The 18520-nt window shown below is 44.1% G+C and overlaps 1 protein-coding gene across 11 annotated transcripts in view; it reads left to right on the forward strand.

Annotated features, from left to right (window-relative positions):
* SNAP91 (synaptosome associated protein 91) overlaps nucleotides 1–18133 on the forward strand; it is a 639351-nt gene extending 621218 nt beyond the window's left edge. For all 11 annotated transcript variants that reach the window (XM_069235597.1, XM_069235603.1, XM_069235599.1 and 8 more), the window contains one exon: nucleotides 16706–18133. The gene's annotated coding sequence lies outside the window, so the exon portion shown is untranslated. The remainder of the gene's footprint in view (nucleotides 1–16705) is intronic.
* Nucleotides 18134–18520: the final 387 nt, after the last annotated feature.

The raw sequence follows: 18520 nt of genomic DNA on the forward strand, positions 1-18520 counted from the left end.
GGATAGGACAATGGCACAAACTCTGGGAGTAATTTATCAGTCGGAGGAGTCCCATTCGATAACTCCTCTTCCAGTACATTATGAGGGAGGTGATGAGGACAGTCCTGCTGTCCCTTCGCAAGCTGTTTGTGCAACTCGGTAATAGTGGGTTAGCCCAACCCAGAGAGCAGGTGAATGCGGCGGCCAGCAGAGAGAGAGAGAGAGTGCTCTCTTGGGAGCTCCCCAATTTAGTTCAGCCCCAAAATTATCTATGGCAAAACAAACTGGTTTTGTAAGGCAGGCACCTGTGTTTTTGGTCCTGGGTTCGGCGGCCATATAGAGAAACACACTAAACCCAAACATTTCTGGAAACTAGACATTCGTGGGAGTCCACAGAGGTGTAACTTGTGTGGATTCCCTAAAGTTTTCTTACCCAGAATACCCTGCAAAGCTGAAATGTTGAATAAAAACTCTATTTTTCTCGCTTTTCTGTCACACAAACTACAGGAATATGATGGGATCCACAAAATTCTTACCACCCAGTGACTCCTCACCTGTCCTGATAAAAACACTACCCCTTTTGAGTGCCTACACCTAGTGCCTGCGTCAGGAATGGATCACCCCAGGGTCAACAGCTGCCTCATGTAAGGACCAACAATGACCGTTGTGTGATCTATTCCTGTCGGGGGCACCAGGCCTACCCACACAGGTGAGGTATCATTTTTATCGGGAGACCTGGGGGAACGCTGGGTGGAAGGAAATTTGTGGCTCCTCTCAGATTCCAGAACTTTCTGTCACCAAAATGTGAGGAAAACGTGTTATTTTAGCCACATTTTGAGGTTTGCAAAGGATTCTGAGTAGCAGAACCTGGTCAGAGCCCCACAAGTCACCTTATCTTGGATTCCCCTGGGTTTCTAGTTTTTAAAAATGAGCTGGTTTGCTAGGTTTCCCCAGGTGCCGGCTGAGCTAGAGGCCAAAATCCACAGGTAGGCACTGTTTTCTATGAAAAAATTTGATGTGTCCACGTTGTGCTTTGGGGCATATCCTGTCGCGGGCGCTAGGCCTACCCACACAAGTGAGGTATCATTTTTATCGGGAGACTTGGAGGAACGCTGGGTGGAAGGAAATTTGTGGCTCCTCTCAGATTCCGGAACTTTCTGTCACTGAAATGTGAGGAAAACGTGTTTTTTTTTTTTAGCCATTTTTTGAGGTTTGCAAAGGATTCTGGGTAACAGAACCTGGTCAGAGCCCCACAAGTCACCCCATCTTGGATTCCCCTAGGTCTCTAGTTTTAAAAAATGCACAGGTTTGGTAGGTTTCCCTAGGTGCAGACTGAGCTAGAGGCCAAAATGTACAGACAGGCACTTTGCAAAAAACAGCTGTGTTTTCTGTCAAAAAATGGGATGTGTCCACGTTGTGTTTTGGGGCATTTCCTGTCGCGGGCGCTAGGCCTACCCACACAAGTGAGGTATCATTTTTATCGGGAGACTTGGGGGAACCCTGGGTGGAAGGAAATTTGTGGCTCCTCTCAGATTCCAGAACTTTGTCACCGAAATGAGAGGAAAACGTGTTTTTTAGCCACGTTTTGAGGTTTGCAAAGGATTCTGGGTAACAGAACCTGGTCAGAGCCGCACAAGTCACCCCATCTTGGATTCCCCTAGGTCTCTAGTTTTCAAAAATGCACAGGTTTGGTAGGTTTCCCTATGTGCCGGTTGAGCTAGAGGCCAAAATCTACAGGTAGGCACTTTACAAAAAACAGCTCTGTATTCTGTCAAAAAATGTGATGTGTCCACGTTGTGTTTTAGGGCATTTCCTGTCGCGGGCGCTAGGCCTACCCACACAAGTGAGGTATCATTTTTATTGGGAGACTTGGGGGAACATAGAATAGCAAAACAAGTGTTATTGCCCCTTATCTTTCTCTACATTTTATCCTTCCAAATATAAGAGTGTGTAAAAAAGACGTCTATTTGAGAAATGCCTTGCAATTCACATGCTAGTATGGGCACCCCGGAATTCAGAGATGTGCAAATAACCACTGCTCCTCAAAACCTTATCTTGAGCCCATTTTGGGGGGGAAAGGCCCAGCAGCTAAGAGGTTAAGTAGACTATGACATCTGGTTATCTCTTTTAAAAACACTGAGGCTAGAACTAATGCAGAAGGCTATGTCTGAAGTGGGACATTATGTTGAAATCATCCACCACTACTTAAGATATTGTGCAAAATTCTGACTGAAGTAGTTCAACTATTAAGTCAATGAAAATTCTGGACCAATGTATCACAGGAGTTGGAAGGGGCATAAGTAGTCCCATAGGTTTAGTGTGACTGGATTTAGATTAAAGAAATGTGACACAAGATTGTGTGTGTTTGACTTCTTGTTCAATTCTGACTACCACAATATGTTGTGCGAAAGCTAGAGTTCATCAAACATCATGGTTTCCAGTTAGTGGAGTTTCGTAGCACTAATATATGAACTTATCAAATAATGAATAAGCAATCATGAAAATTTGATATTTTTGGGATAGTAATCTGTCTTTCTGCACACACGTTTCTAGGTCTAGGTGCAAGACTACGGTGTACACAGTGCATACAATTTGGAAAGTTTCTACATTTATGGCCCATCCAAACAATTATGTGTTGATTGGCACCTCCCCAATAGTGTCTCAGGTGGGGGAAAGCATCTATTGTGGCTAATCTCTCTTTTGTAATTTGAGTAATGCAATTCAGTTCCTGCAAGTGTTCAGGAGTAGAAAGCAACTCAATGTAATTGTAAGTTGTTGGTATTTGTATCTCTTTATGATATGATTGCACCAATTGATGTGACAGACCCTTTTCTTTCTACCATAAGTAGTAATGCAGGATCAGGAGATTGCAAAATAGGGGCTGTTGTAGATATCTCTTACAGTTCCTTAAAACTACTTCTTGCCAAGGATGTCAATAAATTGAACAATTTAACTGTACTGTAGGAGCAATGATTGATCAAAAGGATTGAATATATTGTTTTTCATAAATGTTGAGAAACCAAGAAACCTGAGAACTCCTCTAACAATAGTTGGTGCAGGCAAGTGAAAAAAAAGCTTGTACTTTTCCTTTGTCCACGTTGACCGTATTTGCTCTAAATGTGAATCCTAAATATGAGGCATACACACACATTTCCCTAACTTGGCTTACTGATGATTTTGTTAGAATCCCTAGGATGTAATGTAATCAAAGGACTTACATTTTGTGCTTCCAATGTTTTGTAGTGTGTTAGAAAACCTTGGGTTGTCTTCAAGGTATACAATAACGTAGATGTCCAAAGTATCCATAAATATTTAATTTATTAAGTGATGGAAAAACTGCCATGTAGTTTTATACATGGTTTCCATTCATTCTGTATCCTAATGTGAAGAACATTGTGTACCCCTTTTAAATCTATTTATGTAAAGACAAAAGCAGTACATATTTAATCAAGGAGCACTGAGATGAGAGGAAAGAGATCGTTTTTTTTTATTCTTATAACGTTTAGTTCATAGTCATCACTGCATAGATATAATTCTCCATTAACAGCCTAAGAGGTTGAGTGGCAGATAAGTCCCTCGGCAAGAGTTCCTTGTATATATTCTCATAGCTCCTTCTCTTCCTTGATAGTGCGATCGTAAAAATGTTCCTATGGTATCTTCGAGCTCTGGATAACAATTAAAACTCTGCCTTACTCTATAAGGCTAACTACCTATTCACATTTGCTGATCTTAAGTTGAAGGATCTTATAGCAGTGGCAGGAATTTCTCTTAAGAATTACGTTAGTTACTCTACTGTATTTCCATGTCTGTCCTTTCATTTTGTTATCAATTGACCTCAAGAAAACAACTGCACTATCATCTTACTGTGGCTCAACAACATAGTGAAATTGCTAATACGTTACTGATGAGAAAGTATGTCACCTTTCAAGCTTAGGATAGAAATAAGGTAGAAGAGTTTTAAAAACCTATGCTTAGATCAAGCAAGACATGTTTGTAACCTGTTGCATGGAGAGCCTTCTCTAAGAATGTGGATCCTGACAGGAGAACACTTAAAGACCAATTGTCAGCCTACTGATTTTATTATTAGGTTAACTTCTGGTTACTAGGGCATTAGAATCTTGTGAGCCATGGGAGCGACAAATATGTAATGTGGCTTACAATTGCCGGTACACGCTACGCTATATTTGCTGTGAAAAGTAGAAATGTGTGTGTCCTTTGATTGGAGCATCAGTGATATTTCTCCATTAATATCTGCATGTTGGTAATTATTCATCCTGGTTCTTACCTATGCTGAATAGCAGCGTATTGTGCCATCTAGTGGCACGAGCAAGAATTATTTGTAAAACAGTCAAATAGATATTGACACATGGCTTCAGGCAGGTCGCTCCCCTGCACCGCGTGCCGGTGCTGCCTCTGCTTCCAGGTGCCTGTGATTCTTTTTTGTTCTTTTTCCTTCCCCTCGACCCCTGCGTCCCTGCGGCCCCGCCCCGCCCCACCTTCCCTCCACTTCAGTTTTTCCTTTTCCCGCTCCTGCGGCCCCCCCCTTGCTCTCCCATTCGCTACTTGCTCCCCTCCCATTCGCTGCTCGCTCCCCTCCCTCCTCCCTGCTGCCACTCCCTCCCACCTCCCCTCATATGGCAGCAGAGGCGCGGTAAGAGGAGTGACCATTGACCCTGCTTCATGCAGGTCGCTCCCCAGCACTGCGTGCCGGTGCTGCCTCTGCTTCCAGGTGCCCGTGATTCTTTTTTGTTCTTTTTCCTTCCCCTCGACCTCTGCCGCTGCGGCCCTGCCGCGCTCCCTCCACTTCAGTTTTCCCTTTTCCCGCCCCTGCAGCCCCGCCCCCTGCTCTCCCATTCGCTGCTCGCTCCCCTCCCTCCTCCCTGCTGCCACTTACTCCCACCTCCCCTCATATGGCAGCCGCGGCGCGGTGAGTGGAGCGACCCTTGACCCTGCTTCAGGCAGGTCGCTCCCCTGCACTGCGTGCCGGTGCTGCCTCTGCTTCCAGGTGCCCGTGATTCTTTTTTGTTCTTTTTCCTTCCCCTCGACCCCTGCCGCTGAGTCCCTGCAGCCCCCCTCCCTCCACTTCAGTTATCGCTTTTCCCGCCGCGGCATCCCTGCATCCCCACCCCCTGCTCTCCAATTCGCTGCTCGCTCACCTCCCTCCTCCCTGCTGCCACTAACTCCCACCTTCCCTCATATGGCAGCTGCAGCACGGACGCGCCACTGGCGCGCCAAGGGCGCACCTAAGGCAAGCCTGACCGCGCCGAGCGCCAGGACACCTGGTCCCCAAAACCAGCACGGCCAGCAACGCCGTTACACCGCCAGCACCGCACTCAACACCGGACGAGCACACGCCTGCTTCCTGGCCTCCCCTAAGCACACCCAGGGACCCTTCACCTGCCAGAATTGCAGCCTCATCACCCTCCAAATCATCCAACCACCTGCTGAGCCTGACCGCAACTACCTCTGATGCATCCTACTTAACACTCGCTCCGCACGCAAACATGCCGTCAAACTCTGGGACCTGCTCGACACCTCCACCCCGGATGTTGCCTTCCTGACGGAGACCTTGATGAATGCCTCCTCGGCCCCAGACATCGCCATAGCCATTCCGGACGGGTAAAAGATCACGCAGGGATCGCACCAACGGAGTCAGAGGCGGAATTGCCATCTTCCACAAGAACACCATCAGGGTCACCGCCTATACCGACGACACCTCAGCACCGCCGAACACCTGCATTTCCAGATACACACCAACCCCAACACCACCCTCAGAGGAACCCTCATCTACAGACCCCCCGGACCTTGGCCTCAGTTCTGCGACGCCATTGCTGACCTTGCCAGCAGGCACGCCCTAGCCTCCGCTGACCACGTCCTCCTCGGCGACCTGAACTTTTACCTGGAGAATAACAACGATCCCAACACCACCACCCTAAGCGACACCCTTGCCACCCTTGGACTCGAACAACTCGTCACTACCCCAACACACTCCGCCGGCCACATGCTGGACCCAGTCTTCTCTGCTAGCCCCCACGTCACCTTCAGCCACACCACCGAACTCCCGTGGACTGAGCACCGCTGCATCCATTTCACCTTCCAGAAACCTACCACGCACCACCACACCCAACAGATCCCCCGCCGCAACTGGAGCAAAATCAGCCAAGACCAGCTGAACACCAACCTCACCCGAAAACCACCCACCGAACCCACCAATCCCGACCTCGCAGCCTACAACCTCTGGCGCTGGATCGAAGACTGTGCCAACACCCTTGCCCCGATCAATAAACCTTCCAACAGAGGTGCCAACAAGAGAGCCAGCTGGTTCATCTTGGGCCTTCAAGTCTCCAAGCAAACCTGTTGGAAACTGGAGAGAAAGTGGCTCCTCGAACAGACTCCGGACAACCATGCCGCCTTCAAGAACGCCATCCGCAATCACCATCACCTCATCAGATCTGCCAAGAAAACCTCCTTCAAAGACCGCCTGGACAACAATGCACACAACAGCAGGGAGCTCTTCAACATCGTGAATGAACTCTCCAACCCCAGCTCCAGCACAAATGACATCCCACCTTCACAAGACCTGTGCAACTCCCTCGCCACCTTCTTCCACCACAAGATCAGACATCCATGACAGCTTCAACAGCCAGACCACCCGCCAATCACTGACTCCTCAGACTCTCCTCCAACCTTCAACTACAACCCACTGCTAGTCTGGGCCAACGTGAACGAAGACGACACAATCAAAACCATGGGCTCCATCCACTCTGGATCTCCGTCAGACCCATGCCCGCACCACATCTTTAACAAAGCAAGCGCCACCATTGCACCCCACCTCTGCAAAGTCATCAACGTCTCCTTCGAGACCGCGACCTATCTCGAGAGCTGGAAGCATGCTGAGATCAAACCCCTACTCAAGAAACCCAAGGCGGACCCGAGAGACCTCAAGAACTTCCGCCCCATCTCCCTGCTCCCATTCCCGGCCAAGGTCATTGAGAAGATCGTCAACAGACAACTGACCCACTACCTCGAAGAAAACAACATCCTGGACCCATCACAGTCAGGGTTCCGCAGCAACCACAGTACGGAAACCGCCCTCATCGCCGCCACCAATGACATCAGGACCCTGCTTGACCACAGCGAAACTGCGGCCCTCATCCTCCTGGACCTCTCGGCTGCCTTCAACACCGTCTGCCATCGCATCCTATGCACACGCCTTCACAACGCAAGGATCCGGGACAAGGCTCTGGAGTGGACCACCTCCTTCCTCTCCGGCAGAACCCAGAGTGTCCATCTCCCCCTTTCTGCTCTAAAGCCTCTAAGATCATCTGCGGCGTTGCCTAAGGTTCGTCCCTCAGCCCTACACTTTTCAACATCTACATGGCCCCGCTCGCCCGGCTGCATAACCTCAACATCATCTCCTACGCCGACGACACCCAACTGATCCTCTCCCTCACCAAAGACCCCCTCACCGCCCAATCCAACCTCCACGAAGGAATGAAGACCGTCGCCGAATGGATCAGGAACAGCAAACTGAAATTGAACTCTGATAAGACGGAGGTCCTCATCTTCGGCGCCAACCCCTCAGCCTGGGACGACTCCTGGTGGCCGACCGCTCTGGGAGCGGCCCAACACCCACCCACCACGCACGCAACCTGGGCATCATCCTCGACTCAGCACTCTCCTTGACCAAGCAAGTCAGCGATGTCTCCTTAACCTGCGTCAACACCCTCCACATGCTCCGCAAGATCTACAGATGGGTCCCCGCAGATACAAGAAGAACAGTCACCCAAGCCCTCGTCAGCAGCAAACTTAACTACGAAAACACCCTCTATGCAGGAGCCCCGGCCAAACTCCTACAAAACGCCTCCGCACTCCTGATCCTCGATGCCCACAGCCACATCACCCCCCTTCTGAGAGACCTACACTGGCTCCCCGTCAACAAAAGGATAACCTTCAAGCTCCTCACCCACGCACACAAGGCGCTCCACAACACTGGGCCAGCCTACCTCAACAGACGACTCACCTTCTACAACCCCTCCCGCCAACTCCGCTCAGCTGACCTCGCCACCGCCCCCCACATCCGGAGAGCAACTACCGGAGGCAGATCCTTCTCCCACCTCGCCGCCAAGACCTGGAACACCCATCCTTTGCCCCTGCGACAGACCGAAGACCTGCTGATTTTCAGGAAGCAGCTCAAAACCTGGCTATTTGAGCAGTAGAAGCACTCACCCCCTGCCCCCCCCCCCCTCAGTGCCTTGAGACTCTCACAGGTGGTAGTGCACTCTACAAATACACTGATTGATTAATTGATTGACATTAGGTGCCATGCGGCTGTGAATTTCATGCACAGGCATGACCACTTTCTGTACAAGGGTTTTGGTTTTCTTTTTCATGTATTCTGCTGATGGTTGAGGATTATTAACCTGCTTGCCTAATGTTCAGTGTATTCCTACGTAGGGCATTGCTCTGGTTTTTAGCTTTCACCTGCACAGTGTTTGCGCTGTGTTTGTGAAATCCTTTGTTAATATATATCTTGTGCTTGCCACTTACTTTTCCTCATTTTCTGTTGGCTGTGGCATACTATTTCCTGCTCTTCCTCATTGTGTTTGCTCTTATGAGTGTCCTGAGGCCCAAGTACGGTTTACATCCACTTTTGGGGACTACTGTTTCCATGGCCTTTGCTATAATTTTTTCTTAATTGATTTACTATTTTACAAATACCTCAAACCTGGAGAGATTAAATGATTACACAGAACAATGGATGTTGTGCCTCCCATCGGAGACTTGAACCCTGTTCTCCATCTTCCAGGTCGCCCTCTCTGAACCTTACAGCTAGTTTCTTTTCTGCCTCGCCTTACTTGCTTTTCTGGCCCTTTAAATGTGAAGACACGAGTTTCGGTATTGTAACAAACGAACCTTTGTTTATTTATTTTCTTACTTGATTTGCTATTTTATACATCGCACGAACGAGTTGGAGCTCTTTACAGACATGGAGCGATTAAGCAATTTGCACAGAAACAATGGATGTTGTGCCTCCGGGGGGACTCCAACTCTGTTTCCCAGCTTCCAGGTTGGCTGATCTAACCCTTACTCTAGCTTCTTTTATGCTTTGCCATACTTGCTTTTCCGGCCATTTAAATGTGAAGGCACGAGTTCCATGATTGTTCCAAACAAAGTTTTGTTTATTTTACAACTGCCAGATTTGCTTTTTCATTTTATTGAATATATTAAAATATTATTGCAGTATTAAATATCTTCTTCGTAACTGAACTGGACCTACAGCACCGATATCTTGGGTTTCCGTAAAAACTACAACACTTTGTGCGCACTGCGCAAAGTGACCCTCATCCAGAAACTTCCTTCCTGCCGTCATCCATTACACTTCCGTCCTACTGCGCCAAGAAGACGGAGAGTCTTCCCCGAGACTTTCATGTAATTCTTTTCGGAACCGCTATGAGAATGTACAACTGTTTGGCAGTTTTTTAAGTTGTAAGGGGTGGGGCTGAATGTGTACACAGTGTGTTACCTCTAGTGTCTGTGAAATCAGTGAGTAAACCTATTTGAGGAGTCAAAACATATGATTTGCTTTTGAAAACATTGGCAGCGCCGTTTGGAAAGATTTCAGTTAATGTCTTTGGTTGCTGAGTCATCTGCTGTTTTTGTTTTACTGTCTTTCTTATGACTCCTTTTTTTTGCTTTCTTTGTGACTGCTAGTGGAAGTTATTTTTTATTTGTTTTATTTTGTGTTTGCTTCAGTCACACCTTTACTATGCTAATGCAAAATAACCTATTGGTTTGTCTGTAGTGAGAAAACCCCATAAATTAGGCCTTATATAGTGGTGCAGTTGACTGTTGCATCCATTACAAGTGCTGGATTTAACATTTTGCTCGCAGGTTCGAACCCAGCAAGTCAACTGGAATCTTTGTCATCGTTCTGACATGAATAAAACAAGTAAAATAGAGTTTGGAAATAACAAAATAGTTATCAGCACATGTATGCTTTCTAAAGTTATATTCATCATACATTCCATATTGTGAGCACTTCATGGAGATCAGCTTTTTTAGAGTAAACTTTGCTGAAGTGAACGGGTAGCTAGGAGACTAGAATTGGAGACCATACCTTAAGGCTGGCATTGGTGAGTATACCTTATACCTGGATTGATAGGCTATACCTTAAATATGAATGAAGCAGGAGCATGCAGCAGCTCTTCCTAGCGCTACATACCTTTGCACCACTCTATTCGTGCAACCTACCCAACATTTCGGCCCGTACACCACGTCCTATTCAAAAACTACCATGTGCAACACGCGAACACCTACCAAACTTCAAGCAGACAGAAGGCACTTTTTAGTACTGACACTGTCTGTTACTTCCACCTGTGCATGCCCATTGTCTCTAATTTTGTGTGTGGAGGGGAAAGAGGTGGTTTATCTTAGATTGAGACCAGTGCATTGTTCTCCTTAAAATTGCATCTACTTCTCTGCCCGTAAGTTGAATTTCAGCAAATACTAGAAAGCCTGTCACCATGGTGTACTTGAGTAATTTATTGTTCAATGGCATGTGTGGCTGTAGGTACATATGCTTTGCATAAGTATCCCATCTAGTGTTGGGCTCGGAGTGTTACAAGTTGTTTTTCTTCGAAGAATCTTTTCGAGTCACAAGATCAAGTGACTCTTCCTCTTGGTGATAGTGCGCATGGGCATTGAGTCCTTTTGTTAGATTTTTTTTTCTCTTCACTGTCTGGTTTGGACGTGTTTCCTCTCGGGTCGATCTTTCGAACTTTCCTTTCCGTCATTTTTTCACCAACGGTATAGTATTTTGATAGTATATTTCCACACTTTAACTAATCAATCTGATTTTCAGCGTCGGGGTCGGTTCAACGCCCCTAATGGCGTTCAAACCCTTCTTGGGCCTACTATGTTAATTTGCTGCCAAAAAATGCTGGGCTAATGGGACGAACTCCATTTGGGTTCTGTCCTCAATGCCTTCCAAGTTGCCATACACAGATCAACACTTGATGTGTAACTTGTGCTTGTCCCCGGAACTTAAAGAAGAGACCTGCGACGCCTGATCGAAAAAGACTCCAGGACTGAAGAGCGCGTCATTGGAGATGACGTCCAAGACACTGGGCAACACTCCTGACATCTTCGGAGAGGAACATGCACAAGAAGAAACTGAACATCAGGCAGCCCTCTCTACCCGAGACTCCAACTTGGATGAAGATTCTGACATCGAGAGCCAGTCAATTCCAGCAACATAGTATGTGAGTACAACAGCCCCATCTTTGCACATAAAGATGTTGAAAAAGACTTCCAAGCTGGTCATCGGTCCACCACTGCCTTCGGCCCATGGTAGGATCTGAAAATTATATTCAGATGCCCCACGCTACGGTTCAGCACTGAAAGTTGCAAAGACCAAGGTGTCTTCGGCACTGACCAAAGACTCAACAGCATCCCACCCAATATCGGGATCGAGTCAAGCTTTCAATTCGAGCACTTAGGCTCTGAAAAGGAAGCTTTCAACATCAGCTTCGGAGCCGACACCTTCGTTCCGAATAACTCCAATGCCGAAAATTTCAGAATCGAAAATTATGCTTACAGAAGACTCCACAATTTCAGCTGAAGGGACTTCGCAAGTGGACCCCATTTTGGAAGTCATGGACGCTCGTCAGCGCAAAATTCATATACAAATAGGAACAAGGAAAATAATTGCTTCTCCGCCTGTTCCAATTAAAAGGAGACCCTACCTTTCAAGAAACATTGGACACTGCTCCTCCTCCTAAAAAAAAAAAGAAAGAAAAAAAAAAAAAAGCCTCCAAGGACAAAGACAAGGATCCAGATCAACCTCAGCCTTCTCCACCTCACTCTCCTGTACTTCCTCTTACTCCACTATCACCACAATTTCCTACATCTTTCATACAGCCACAATTCTCTCCATAAGGGTAATCATCACCTCATAGAGATGACTTAGGTTATGTTCCACAAGATGTAGATCCATGGCATTTATATGATCCAGATCCCATACTCTCCAATGTAGCTGTTTTGTACTCCAGGCCTTCACCCCCTGATGAAACAACAGCATACAACCAAGTTATTGCAAGTGCAACGGTATATCATAATGTACATATGCACACTGACCCTAGCAAAGAGGATTTCCTCTTTGACACTTTCATCAACACCCATAAAGAGTCAGTTCCTACCCATGCTGCCACATATGCTTAGACATGCCACCGAGATCCTCAAAGAACCTGTTAGGTCAAGAGTGATTACACCAAGGGTCGAGTAAAAAAAAATACAGAGCTGCACCCTCAGATCCAACATTTATAAAATCACAACTACCACCAGACTCTAATCGTACGTGCGGCACAAAAGCGTGCCAAGTCAGTCCAGAGGAGATGCTCCTCTTACTGATAAGGAGAGCAAAAAAAAAAAACTGGACGCAGTGGGCAAAAGGGTGGTGCTCAAGCTGCAAATCACTGGAGAATTGCAAATTCTCAGGCACTCCTAGTAAGGTATGACAGGGCTCACTGGGAAGAAATGGAGTAACTGCTCCAGTATCATCCACAAGAACATCAAAAAGAGGTCCGGAGATAGTCCCAAAGGGGGGGCCATCTCAAACAATTTAATCTGATGTGCCATTGATGCAGCAGATACAGCAGCACATGGTGTTAACACCAGTGTTCTCATAAGAAGGCATGCTTGGTTGAAGTGCTCAGGCTTCAAGCCAGAAATACAAAGGCAATTGTCAACATGCCTTTCGATGAAGAACACTTATTTGGCCCAGAGGTTGATACCACTATTGACAAGCTGAAAAAAGACTCAAACAGCTAAAGTAATGGGGGGCTTAGTAACTAAACCAACTAGGGGTACTTTTTGTAGGCCAACATTAAGGGGAGGTTTCAAGTCATCTAACAAGCCTTCCACCTCCCAAACCAAACAAGGTACAATAGAGGTTCCTTCAGAGGCTCTTACAGGGGCGCAAATAAGAGGCAGAGGTAAGGCGTCCACCTCTAGACATTTTGCCTCAAATACAAGACAGTGACTTCTTACAAATCCCAACAGCTCACACCTCTCCGCTGGGTGGAAGACTAGCAAATATCTGTCCTCAATGTTATAGTATCATCACAGATCAATGAGTTCAGTCAATTATCCAACATGGTTATAGTCTAGAACTAATTTCCACTCCACCAAATATGCCCTCTCATGTTCACAAACTCACGCAATGATCTCATTCTCTTAAAAGAGGTACAATGCCTTAATCTCAAAGGGGCTATAGAACTAGTTCCCCTATCTCAACAAGAGTTAGGAGTATATTCCCTAAACTTCCTTACACCAAAGAAAGACGGCTCATTAAACCAATTCTGGACCTCTAACCTCTTAACCTATACATACCTTTAGAGCATTTTCATACAGTCACTCTGCAAGAGGTTATTCCCGTATTACAGCATAGAAATTACATGACAGCATTAGATCTCAAAGATGCTTATTTTCACATTCCCATACATCCAGCACATCACAAATATCTCTGATTTGTCTTTTCGGGAAAACATAATCAATTCAAGGTTCCACCATTCAGGGTAACAACCGATCCCAGCATATTCACAAAAAGCTTAGCAGTAGTGTCTGCGTTCCTCAGAAGACAACATATTCACGTTTTCTCATATTTGGGCAATTGGCTCATCAAAACCAGTATCATCCAACAATGACAGAAGCATACTCGGTACACAGGAAACCTTCTACACAATCAACGTTCTCAAATCCTATCTCCACCCCTCACAGATACAGCCTTATCTGGGAGCAATTCTCAATACTCATTCAAGGTTGACATATCCAATCCCAGCATGGCTTCAAGCTTTGCAAACTCTTCTGTCTCAATTAAAGGAGAACCATATTTACACAGTCAGACTGTTGATGCAGCTATTAGGGATGATGGCTTCCTGCGCTGCCATAGTTCTTCATGCCAGACTACACATGCATCATTACAGCAGTGTCTGTCTCATCAATGGTCTCAGTCACAGGGTCATCTTCGGGATCTAGTGTTGCTGGACTGAGAGACTTACCCCTTTCTGCAATGGTAGAATCCCACCAACCTTTCAAAAGGGCTACCCTTTCAAGACCCTGTGCCTCAAATCACTCTCACTACAGATACATCAACTCAACTACCTTAGAATACAAGGCAGATAAGATCCCATTTCACAAACTTATCACATCAACTACTTGGAGTTATTAGCCGTCCTTCTAGCGCTCAAAGCATTTCTGCCACAACTCTCCCACAAAGTGGTTCTGATCCGTATGGACAACATGCTACGTTAAAGCCAAAAGACAACTCTTAGTTACTCCTAAAGCACATTCCACAAGGAAGAAAGGCGATACAATGGCTTTTTTAGGAAACATACCAATGGCTGAAATATGTAAAGCAGCTACTTGGTCAACACCACATACATTTACTAAACACTATTGTGTAGTTTTTTTAGCAACACAGCAAGCCACAGTGGGTCAAGCTGTACTCAGAACATTATTTAAAACACCTCTGACTTCTACAGGCTAACCACCGCTTTTATGGGAGGACTAACTGCTTTGTAGTCTATGCACAGCATGTGTATCTGCAGCTACACATGCCATCAGACGGCAAATGTCACTTACCCCATCTGTTTGTGGCATGTTCTGCTGCAGATTCACATGCACCCTCCTACCTCCCCGGCAGCCTGTAGTCATTTGAGTTAACATTTATACATATGTATATATATATATATATATATATATATATATATATGTATATATATATGTTTAAATTTAGCATGGACATCTCTTTTCTTTATACTCTATCACTCCTACCTTACCCTCTGCGGGAAAGCAATCTAACATGGAGTCGATGCCCATGCGCACTGTAACCGAGAGGAGGAGTCACTCGATCCTGTGACTCCAAAAAGACTTCTTAGAAGAAAAACAACTTGTAACACTCGGAGCCCAACACTAGATTTTGGAAGAGCTATGCAGATGATGTGAATCTGCAGCACTACATGCCACGAACAGATGTACACCGGGTAAGTGACATTTTCCATACTCTTTACTTCACCCTCCTGCGGGAAAACTATCTAACAAAGGACTCATTGCCCATGAGCACTGTCACCGAGAGGAGGAGTCACTCGGTCTTGTGACTCGAAAACATTCTTAGAAGAAAAAGAACTTGTGACACTCGTAGTCCAACACTAGATTGTGGACTTATCCAACGCATGTGAATCTACAGCACTACATGCCACTTACTGGGTAAGTAACAATTTCCTTATTTGCACAAGATTATCACAATTTTGGTGATTTGCCATGCCACCATGTGTTTCTCAACATTTGTGCCAGTACTTGTGAGTAATAAAAAGGCCATTCCATGTCCTAATTAGGCATTTTTCCAGTTCTCGAGTTTGCGATTTTTAGAGAACCAGTTATCACACCAAAGTTATTTCTCCTTTCATTTAATCACAAAGAGGATTACAGAAGCAAACTGGTGGAAGGGTAAACATCTGATGTGCAGCTAAAAAATTAATGCAAATGTATAGCATTGTGGCATTTATATAGCACTAACCCCACTGTAATCAGTGTGGTAAAAGGTAACAAGCATTGGCAAAGCCTATAGGTTCCACCTATGCGAATCATGTTGACTTTGTCAGTTTTTGTTTTACATATTGCAGAGCAGTTGAGCTGCTGTGCAATATTACTTAAAGTAAAAAAAAAAATTAAAAAAAAAAAAACAAAAAAAAACAGCATGACTCGCACAATAGGCAAAACCTGTTGGCTTTGCCAATGCATGTTCTCTTATTTTGATATATTCTGTCGCTTTACTCTCCATTGTTTTCCGCTTAGGTAGCCTAAGCTGCAGTGATCCATGTTTAAATCATGATTGATGTTTCATTGGCTGCTTGTAGCAGCTTTCCCTCTGCCTCGCCTATTTAGGGATCACGTGGACACTTGTGCTCTGTGTGCTATCATTGGTATGAAGTCACCACAGAACTGTTGGGTTTGTATGCTGTGCACGAGCAACTTAATCCTACAAGAGACCTATATCATTAGCATGAGCCTAGATCATTAAGTTGGATGGTTAGAAATTTAACTCATAATTATACTCACTTTCCTTGCATGTAAACACGGTACTGAGCTTTAACTTCTCGACTTCTGAATACATTTGACATTTATTGTATTTAGTTTTTATGCCTTGAAGATTATTTAGTAAAGACTAGTGGCTTGACTTACGATAGGTGGTAAGGGAAAATCTCTCCAATTTATGGAGGAACTATTGTTCAAAAGGGAACCCAGTGGTGTAATTCTCCCCCATCATCATGAGGGAGAAGATTTCTTCTTGGAATTTATAATTTAAAGTAGCCATTCACTATAGACTAAAAAGACAGCTCACTTTACCAAGTCTGGTCTTTACCAATCATCAGCAGTACACATTCTAGAATGTTGCTTTGTCATGGAGTATACTTGGATTTTGAGATGTATTGGGACCTCGTTTACTGGTGGCCCTTTTAATTAATAAATCAGAATATTACTATTGCCGCCGACTCTTTAAAAAAAAACAACAAAAAAAACAAAAAAAATGTTACAATTTATGAACCCAGAAAGTGACCTGGTGAACAATGTCATGTTTCTGATTTAAAATGGACAAACAAAATGTGGAAATTACTGAGGAAATGGGTGTGAGTGCCGTTCTAACTGTTGTGTTTTCTCTTTACAGTTGCACTTTTGTGATGGGAATGTGAGAGTTTGGAGCCTACCAGTGACCTATTTAAGCTCAGTTTGAAATGAGCCACCACTACCAAACCCAGTGCTTCTTCAGACCTAATTTTACTTCTGAAAGTTGTAGCACAGCTGTGAAAGTGAACATTAGGAATGTGTACTACCTTAGCTGTTATCCCTACTCTTACCTCCATTTTTGTGAAAAAGGGTTCCTTCTGTGTCTTACAGTTTAAACAATGGATGTATGTAATTGATGCCTTCTAGTGTTTTCTAAACTTTGGAGGGCAGATGATGCAACTGTTTTTGGTGATCCACTCGGAGCAATGTGTCTGTGTTTTGGAGGCTTTTATGTATATACCTTTTTGACAAACCACAGCATTTGCGTTTTACCTGTGTATTCGTTACAAAAACGTACATGGTGTGATGATCATATCGAGTAGCAAGGCGAACCCTCTCCGTATATACAAAGGTCTGTTCTTTTGTGTAGGCTACTTTTCCATTCATGGGAACTTGCGTTGTTGTGGAAATTGTTTTATTTTTGTGGTACTGTATATGCTAAGAAATATTTATAATTTAAATTAATATTTAAAAAATGCAATCTTCCATGACACACACACAGCTCTTTGAGGCTACTGTAACAAGCATGAACATCATATCGGAAAGAAATTCTTATTTATCACTATTTTATTTAAATTGTATATTTTAATTATACATTTAATTTTTTGTACATGGATCAGCATATGTGTCAGTTTAATGGGCTTGACCCCAGGTAAACTGTTTAGCACAGTAAAGCAAAAAAAGAAGCCAAATGTGTCTGTCATTTTGAGGGATTTAAATTCTTGAAAACAGACTTTTTTGGATCACCTTTCGCCAGACCATCTCGATAAGTTAGCAATTTATTTTTTACTTTGTTTTGTGTTCATCTTTGTTAATTTGCCTGTTTGTTTGTTTAGTCTATTATTCTCAAAATGTGCAGGAAGTATATTCCCTCTGTCTACATCAAGTTCTTCTGTTAACACTATTACATAATAATTTATTTTTTAAATTTGTGATCGCATTTTCATTGTTCATAGTCTTTACGCTGGTGTCTTGGCTTAAGTTTTTGATGCATTCAAATGAAGTCACTGTTTATCAGTGTTGAAAAGTGGCTTGGCAGCTGTTTGTGAAAGCATATCGGGCTAGAAAGACATTCACCTTCTGTAAGTCTTTCAAATTAACTATGTAATTGATGTATGGTACCATAAGATAAGTGGTTGTTTCTGGATTTACTGTGGGGATAAACATACACTGTAATCGGGGAAAATTATACAAAGTACATTTCAAAATGGCTTTCCTTTGTATTTTGTTTGGAATCCCCAGTGCATGTGTGCCCTTTGAGATGCAATAAACACAATGAACAAAGTAAATAAACTTGTCTTTAATTTCATATAGTGATTAAGTTTCTTTTGTTTTATATTTTGAAAAAAATTGTCACAACTTGAGTATTTTCTTTTTTCAACAGTGATTTTGGAAGTTGTGAAAAAAGTGGCAAGGTAAATTGCAGATTAGGTGTCAACATGTATTATGGAGAAACGTGGTATTTCACCAATAAATGGTTCTTGTTTTGGCATTTAAACTATGAACTATGCTGTTAATTTAATGGTCTTAATATACCAATAATCAATATGATCAACCCTTAAACGTAGGTTTTCATACATAATATGTATTTCTCTTATTCTTGCCCCACAGCAGACAAAAATATCTGTAAAAACTAATCAAGCTGTGAGAGATTAGTGGTAGTCATATTCCTTATATTTCAAGTCAATGCTTAATT

Source organism: Pleurodeles waltl, chromosome 5 (assembly GCF_031143425.1).
Source record: "Pleurodeles waltl isolate 20211129_DDA chromosome 5, aPleWal1.hap1.20221129, whole genome shotgun sequence".
Taxonomy (NCBI): Eukaryota; Metazoa; Chordata; class Amphibia; order Caudata; family Salamandridae; genus Pleurodeles; species Pleurodeles waltl.